Raw genomic sequence first — 9061 nt, forward strand, 5'->3', positions numbered from 1 at the left:
TCGTGAGGCACAGAAGCAACCGCCGAAGCAGTGCCAGGGTAGAACCCCTATCTGAGGGGGGCTGTCCCACTGCCGCGAGTTCGATCTCCGGCCCTAATGTGAAAACTTCCGCTGCTTAGAAGAACATGCCGTAGTAGCCATTGCAGAGTGCCAGCAAAACACCCTCATCTAAATAAGGAAGAGTGGTTGCCCAGAATACAGAGTCAGTGCAACCTCGGGTTCGCTGGATCGTAATCACAATATTTGTATAATGGCGTGCACACCACACGATGTAGAGGACCAATTCCTGACCGACCTGAATGGTGAAGGCCCATGGGGATGGGGGGTCTCTAGGGCACCTGACTGTTGCTGAGTGACCCCCCTGAAAGAACAAAAGGTAGACATATCTGCGCCCCCAACCAGTATAAGAAGAAAAGGGAGGATACAATATGGGAGTAGACCCAGTATCCATATACCACTAGATGAAGAGTACCAGGCACCAACTGTGAAGGAAGCCAAGGTATCTAGTGTCGTTAGTTGAGCTAAAGCATGCATAGATGCTCAGTGATTTCCTGTTAGTTGTAAAAGGGGCAATGGCACGACTGTTGAATAGTATTCAGTGGTAGCGCAATCCTCCGTCAAGAAGGGAGGTAGCGAGATAATTAGAACTGTATCCAAAGGTAGTGTAATAACCCCTCCTATGGAGGGGGTAACACCTACTGTAAGCACTGCACTCAATGGAAGTGCAATTACTCCACCTATGAAGGGGAGAAAAATATATAGGAAGTACTGTATCCCGAGTTAGCGCCAGTACCTAACCTATGGCAGGGAGTAATGCACCCAGCAGGAATTGACCCCAATGGTAGAGAATTACACCCCTATGGAAGGGGGTAATGCATATGATTAGTCCTGTACCCGGTGGGACAAGAAATTTCTCCACCTATGTAAGGGGGTAATGCTCACGGTAAACACTGCCACCCGTGATAATGCCATAATGCCTCCTATGAGAGAAGCTAATGCATAATGCCAGTACTGTACCCAGTGGAACAGCAAATCCGTAAACTACGGAAAGGGGGGACGCAAATGGCTGGCACTGACCAGTGCTAGTGCAGTCAGTTCATCTGTGGAAGGAGGGAATACAAAAGGTAAGTACTGTATCCAGTAGTAGTGCAAATGCTGCCTAAGGAAGGGGGTAATGCATACAATCAGTACTGCTGTTAGTATGGATGCAATCATAAAAGATTAAACTGGATTCATATCAGAGTCCGCAGAACTGATCCCCCGTTCCCTCAGAACCAACCCCTGCCAGAAGGGAGGGTTCTGAATATAACCCTAATGAGTGTCTTGCTCTGGCCCGCTCATGCACAGCTCTACCTCTCAGCATCTAGCCATGGCAGTTGCAGGCTGTGGCGGTGGTGATATAACAATCAAACCACCCAGGAGGTGGAATCGGCACCTCTACATGACCGCTCACTGGATTGTGTCGGCGGTACTTAATCAACCCACGACCCAGGAGGGTGGTTTGGGAACTTCCAGAGGTCCTCCATTGGATTGCGCAGGTGGATTATCAACCAAATGACCCAGAAGGGTGGGTTGGGAATCCTTCAGATGTGCTCCCCTGGATTTGTGCATGTGGAGTATAATCAACCAAACTGCCTCAGCGGGCGGATTGGGAATCCTTCACATGTGCTCCCCTGGATTTGCGCAGGTGGAGTATAATCAACCAAACGGCCTCAGCGGGCGGATTGGGAATCCTTCAGATGTGCTCCCCTGGATTTTTGCAGGTGGAGTATTATCAACCAAACGGCCCCGTGGGGCGGATTGGGAATTCTTCAGATGTGCTCCCCTGGATTTGTGCAGGAGGCAGCATGTAAACCAGACGAGCCAGAAGGGTGGTCTGGGAATTCTTCATGTGTCCTTTATCAACCAAACTGCCCCGGAGGGCGGATTGGGAAACTGTGAGCAATCCTCCACTGTCTGGATAGGACATGGGCCCTGTCCCGTACCCCACCATCAGGGTGGACCTGCGGTGATGTGGACTAAGGGGGGGCAGGACTACCTGTGATGCCCCCGCTAAATGAATAATAGACAGGAAGGGGTTAAATTTCCTAAACTTAAAAGGTATTTGGCCTGTAGAAAGGAGACACTGGATAATCCAGGTCCGGCTGCCAAAATGCGACTTGCCATGAAGGGTTAACCCAGCTCAGAGGACCGGAGGCGGAGCTCAGGGGGAAGCTAGTCAGGGAGAATTTGCGCCTAAAGGACAAACCCGCCCCCTCCATAACCGGAATGAAAGTTGCAGCCTAGTAGGCCGCAAAGCTGGGACATAAAGTTCGGCGCATGGCCAACTGAGCGGTACTGCCGGCCGGCTACCACAGAGGGACTTGGATCAGTGGGCGGATGTGTCCACATGCCGCGGGAACCCATCCAGTGGCCGGAAAAAACAGAACGGGCCGAGTACCGGTAGGCTCGAAGAGAAGCTGGAGCCTACATTTTTGCCGCTCGGACGAACGGGAAGCGGAGTGTCCAGAGCGGCGCTCTCAAGCGCCCTGGTTGCATACCTGCCGCGGGAGCTCACCCCGCAGGTCGGATAACGTTAAGCTGCAGAATGTTAGAAATGCGCCCTTTAGATAGCGGACGCAGAGCTCGCAGGCCGGAATGAATATCCGAAATTAGATAACTAGATAGGGGAACCCAGGCCCCCAGATAATGACAGAAGCCCAAAACCTACAGTGGGGGCTGAGGTAATGTGGGGCCCTCCCAGGGAAGAAAAATGTCCTCCATTTTGTGATGAGGTGACCAGGGGGAGGGGGGGGCTGAGGATACTTACCCAATCTGGACTACTTTCCCCATCTTCACCCTCTTCTCTTCACTCCTTCTCAGAGTACCAGCAGGGTCACCTCTTCAGCCGCTGGCACCTGAAGTGGCAGGAGGCTGAAATGGCAGGAAGTCTCGCCGGATTCAGGTGACCCCTTGGCTGGCGGGAAGCAGGGGAGCTGGGCTGCCCTGGTCCACCTTTGTTTCTTGGGGAGGGCGAGCAGTGAGGGATTCCGACACCGGTCTTGCTCCCGGGGTAGACAGAGTGGCTAGGCGACTGTTTCCCCAAACCTAAAAAGGAAAAAGATAAAATAATAAAAGTAAGCCGCCCTGCAAAGGCAGGGAGGTCTGCCTCCTACAACACTAAGCTAAAAACTGATATGCTCTCTCCAGGCTGGAGGGGGTATAGCCTGCAGGGGAGGAGTTATCACTTTTCAGCCTAGTATCACCTCCTAGTGGCAGCAAGCAGCTATACCCACGGTCCTGTGATTCCCCCAATGACACAAGTGAGAAAATATATTATAAAATTTTCCTCGGTCCCCCAGAAAAGATTTTTAGTGACAAATCTAGGATCAATAAAAGCCCAGAACATCATCTGGCAGGGGGTTCAAGCCCTAGTAAAGTTAGGAGTGGTTATTCAAGTCCCAATATCAGGACAAAGGGCAAGGATACTATTCAAGCTTTTTCTTAGTAAAAGGGCTCATGCACACAACACTATGTATTTTGCGGTCTGAGAAAAACTGATCCGCAAAAAATACACATCCATGTACATTCCGTATTTTGCAGAACGGAACAGCTGGCCCTTCATAGAACAATACTATCCTTCTCCGTAATGTGGATAATAGGACATGTTCAATTTTTTTTTGCGGAACGGAAATTGAATGCACACAGTAACTATTGTTTTTTTTTTGCGGAGCCATTGAAGTAAATGGTTCCGCATACGGTCCACAAAAAAACTGAACGGACACGAAAGAAAAGAATATACATGAGTAATGTGCATAAGCAAAAAAATAAAGGTTTATACCATCCCATAATAAATCTAACATTCCTGAACAGATACAGCCAGGTCCATAAATATTGGGACATCAACACAATTCTAACATTTTTGGCTCTATACACCACCACAATGGATTTGAAATTAAACAAACAAGATGCGTTTTAACTGCAGACTGTCAGCGTTAATGTCAGGGTATTTACATCCAAATCAGGTGAACAGTGTAGGAATTGGAAGTTTGCCAAAAATAATGGGACAGAATAGTAATCATAAAATCTAACTTTCACTTTTTAATACTTAGTTGCAAATCCTTGGTAATGCTCTGCCAGGCCTCTACTGCAACTGCCTGTTCTTGGGGCATTTTCCCTTTCACTTTTGTCTTCAGCAAGTGAAATGCATGCTCAATCGGATACTGGTCAGGTGATTGACTTGGCCATTGCATAACATGCCACTTCTTTCCCTTAAAAAACTCTTTGGTTGCTTTTGCAGTATGCTTTAAGTTATTGTCCATCTGCACTGTGAAGCGCCGTCCAATGAGATCTGAAGCATTTGGCTGAATATGAGCAGATAATATTGCCCGAAACACTTCAGAATTCATCCTGCTGCTTTTGTCAGCAGTCACATCATCAATAAATACAAGAGAACCAGTTCCATTGGCAGCCATACATGCCCACGCCATGACACTACCACCACGCTTCACTGATGAGGTGGTATGCTTAGGATCATGAGCAGTTCCTTTCCTTCTCCATACTCTTCCCATCACTCTGGTACAAGTTGATCTTGGTCTCATCTGTCCATAGGATGTTGTTCCAGAACTGTGAAGACTTTTTTAGATGTCGTTTGGCAAACTCTAATATGGCCTTCCTGTTTTTGAGGCTCACAAATGGTTTACATCTTGTGGTGAACCCTCTGTATTCACTCTGGTGAAGTTGTCTTTTGATTGTTGACACACGTACACCTACCTCCTGGAGAGTGTTCTTGATCTGGCCAACTGTTGTGAAGGGTGTTTTCTTCACCAGGGAAATAATTATTTGGTCATCTGCCAGTTTTCCGTGGTCTTCCGGGTCTTTTGGTGTTGCTGAGCTCACCGATGCGTTCCTTCTTTTTAAGAATGTTCCAAACAGTTGTTTTGGCCACGCCTAATGTTTTTGCTATCTCTCTGGGTTTGTTGTTTTTTTTCAAACCTAATGATGGCCTGCTTCACTGATAGTGACAGCTCTTTGGATCTCATCTCGAAAGTTGACAGCAACAGATTCCAAATGCAAATACTTGAAATGAACTCTGGACCTTTTATCTGCTCATTGTAATTGGGATAATGAGAGAATAACACACATGGAACAGCTGAGAAGCCAATTGTCCGATTACTTTTGGTCCCGTAACAAGTGGGAGGCACATATGCAAACTGATGCAATTCCTACACCGTTCACCTGATTTGGATGTAAATACCCTCAAATTAGAGCTGACACTCTGCAGTTAAAGCACATCTTGTTAGTTTCATTTCAAATCCATTTGTGGTGGTGTATAGAGCCAAAAAATTTAGAATTGTGTTGATGTCCCAATATTTATGGACCCGACTGTATATAACCTACAGGAAGTTAAGAATGGAATCCCTGGGGTTCATAATTACTTTGATAAAAAGATGTATTACTGTGCACACTGGACTTGAAGGACGCATACTACCACATCCCGATTCATTACAACTCCCAAAAATCTGAAAGGTTTTTCCGTTTTCAATTCACATTCCTTCCATTTGGAATCTCCTCCACTTCCAGAGTGTTTAGCAAACTAGTGGTAGAAATGGTAGCACATCTAAGACAGGAAGATCTGATCTTAGTTCCATACCTAGATGACTTTTTACTTGTCGGTGATACAATAGACAGTTTATTGATCGACCTAAAACAGATTTGTATCCACGCTGAAAGATCTAGGTTGGATATTGAATCACAAAAAATCATTTCTACAGCCATCGATGAAAGCAAGATTCCTAGGAGTGATCCTGGACTCTCAGATACAATCCACCTTTCTTCCTCAGGACAAGATTCAAGCTTTAGGGGGAAAAGTCATAATCTTTCAGAAAAGGAAAAATTGTTCCATAAGAAAAGCTATGAGTATCTTAGGTCTGTTGACCTCATGCATTACTTCGGTAACATGGAGCCAGTCACACTTCCGCACCATGCAATCTTGGATTCTGCAAGTCTGGAACAGACAACAAACATCTCTGGATCGGAAAGTTCCTATGCCAGGGCCAGTAAAATCATCCCTGTCCTGGTGGATGATTCCAAGGAACCTTTCAGAGGGGGTAGTCTGGAAGAAATCTCCCTATATTCAGATGAAAACCGACGCAAGCAAGTCGGGCTGGAGAGCGAAGATTGGCGACTATTACTACCAAGGTTCCTAGCACCTGTAAACAGTCAGTCCTTGAATTTTAGGAAGTTAAGAGCAGTGTGGGAGACCTTAACCTCGGCAAGAGAAATTCTTCAGGACCACCACTTAAGAAGTCTTTCAGACAATGCCACGATGATTGCCTACCTGTCACACCAGGGAGGGACAAAATCAAAAAAGCTCATAAATCTATCAAGCAGGATCTTCTGGGCAAAAAGGAACATGGCCATTTCAGCAACTCATCTCAAGGGTTCTCAGAATCCGAAGGCAGACTATCTGAGCAAACAGAAATTAGACCAAATGGAATGTCCCTTAAATTCAGAAGGATTGTAGACAAATGGGGGACTCCGGACATAGATTTGTTCGCCTTAAGAGAAAACACGAAAGTGTCACAATTTTGTTCCCTGAATCCCAGGGACAATCCTTGGGCGACTGTTACCCTAACATAGAATTAGAATCTAAGTTACACCTTCCTGCCTCTTTCACTAATCCCAAGTGATTCAGAAGAGTACACAGGAAAATTTGACCATTAGTCCGATAACCCCCTTCTGGTCAAAAAGGAGCTGGTTCTCCCCACTCAAAAGGCTCTCTGTTTCCGACCCTTGGATTCTTCCTCTCAGGAAGGACCTTCTTGATCAGGGACCCATTCTACATCCTTACCCAAAGTTCCTAAAACTTACAGCTTGGATCTGATAAGGTGATATTGACACTCAAATCCTGTAGAAAGAAAGTGACCTCTGCCATTTTCATACAAATTTTGAAAAATGTTTGTACCTGGTTGGGGGAGCCATCTCCAAATATTGAGAAACCAAAGATTCAGAAAATCCTAGATTTTCTGCAACAAGGTCTGGATCTTGGTCTCAAACCATCCACTTTAAAAGTCCAGGTCTCAGCACCTAGCCAGTCATCAGTGGATCAAGATTTATTAGGGCAGCATCTAGATTAAGAACCATGTTAAAGTCACGTGTTCCCTCCTGGGACATTAACACAGTCCTAAATGGCCTAACTCTTGAGTCTGTTCGAACCTCTAGAGGATCGTTCAATCAAATTTCTATCTGTCATAGACTTTTTAATAGCAATCACATCAGCAAGAAGGTTGGGGGAGATTCAGGCTATTTCCTTCAGGGAGCCTTACCTAAAAATTTTAGGAGGATAGAATAGTCCTTAAATTGGACCCAGGGTTCCTCCCTAAAGCGGTGTCGGATTTTCATAGGTGTCAGGAAATCATTCTTCCCTCTTTCTGCAATAATCCTAAGAATAAGAAGATATATGATTATTCACACTCTGGATGTTAGGTGTATAGTTCTGCAGTACATATAATCCACTAAATGTTTCAGAAAGGCAGATAACCTTATTCAGTTTATAGGAAGGAATAAAGGGCAGAAGGTTTCCAGATCACCAATTGCTAGAGGGATAAAAAGTACCATTTCTTATTGCTATGAGATTCAAGGTCTTTCATGTCCTAATAATATAAAGGCGCACTCCACTAGGGCGATGTCCTCCTGTCAGGCTGAGAGCAGGTGCTTCACTGGACGAGATTTGCAGAGCTGCAACCTGGTCCAATGTACATTCATAAAAAACACTACATATTCAATTTTTCCAATGTAGCTAGAGTAATTGGTTCCAAACCCGCAAAATGTCATCCCAGATAAGAGAAAGCGAAGATTTAAGAAAAATAAGCAAATAAATAAGACCGATAAAGCAAGTCCTTAAATATAACAGTCTGGAATAGCTGCTAACAAGCAACTAATCCAGCTATCTTACTAGTAGTAAGAAGTGGCCTTGATGGGTTGGATCTGACTGAGACATTGAGAACAGAGCCCTTTTCTGCTCAACCAGGAATAGAGAGGTAACTGTACTATTGAACTGAATGGAGAGAGAGCAAAGCATGTGCAGTTACTTCTCTATTCCTGGCTAGGAGCAACAGCACCCTGTTCTGGAAATAGGATCAGATCCTGTGGATATGCCAAAAATGTCCCAGATGGGAATTTCCCCCTTCATGAGTCCACACTGATCATCAGAAAGTTATATTTAAAAAAAAAAAAAAAAAAATTACCTAAAATAGCTTTCACCAGGTTAAAAATAAAAATTGTGACTGCAAAAATCTAAACAGCTAAAAAATCTTTTTATACAGTTTCTCCCTAAAAAGGGGTTGTTTTTCAATGCCCTTTTTTTACAGAAATAAATTGTCACAAACAATGTGAATTTCATGTAGTCTTACAAGTAAAATAGGAAGTACCTGCCTGTTTAGGTATTGAAACATTGGTTATCCTCAGGATAGGTCATCAATATCAGATCAGCAGCGGTCCGACGCCCCTGCCAATTAGCCGTTAGGAGAGGCCGGCCGCTCTGTGAAGTCACACAGCCTAGTTGTAGATGTGAATGGGGCTGAGCTGCAATACCAAGCACAGCCGCTATACTATGTACGGCGATGCGCTTGATGAGCTGCAGGGAGCTGGCGGTACTCACCAGAGCTCCAGTGAGCGCAGCTGCTCGGTGGGGCTGCTGGGACTTTAACCTCCACCAATATGATAATGATGACCAGTCCTGAGGATAGGTCATCATTTCCTGAATAACTACTTTAAAGGGTTTTTCTGTCATGAAAATGTTTAGTCTAATCTGAATTCACCACATTTTTCAATATTTCTGCTTGCTACTTCTACTATATCATCAGACTAGAACTTTGTGGTAGGATCTGGCCAGACGTACAGGTGAGAGCATTCCTATTTCACAGTCAGTTTTCTGGTTAAAGGGTTTCTATCATCAGAAATTCTGTTATGTAGCTGACTGGCATTAGCAATGTGCTAATGTCAGCAGTACATAACCGTGTTCTTTATACTTTTGTCCCTGCCGCCATTCTTCTAAAAAACACACTTTTAAAATATGCTA

This window comes from Bufo gargarizans, chromosome 2 (assembly GCF_014858855.1).
Source record: "Bufo gargarizans isolate SCDJY-AF-19 chromosome 2, ASM1485885v1, whole genome shotgun sequence".
Classification (NCBI taxonomy): domain Eukaryota; kingdom Metazoa; phylum Chordata; class Amphibia; order Anura; family Bufonidae; genus Bufo; species Bufo gargarizans.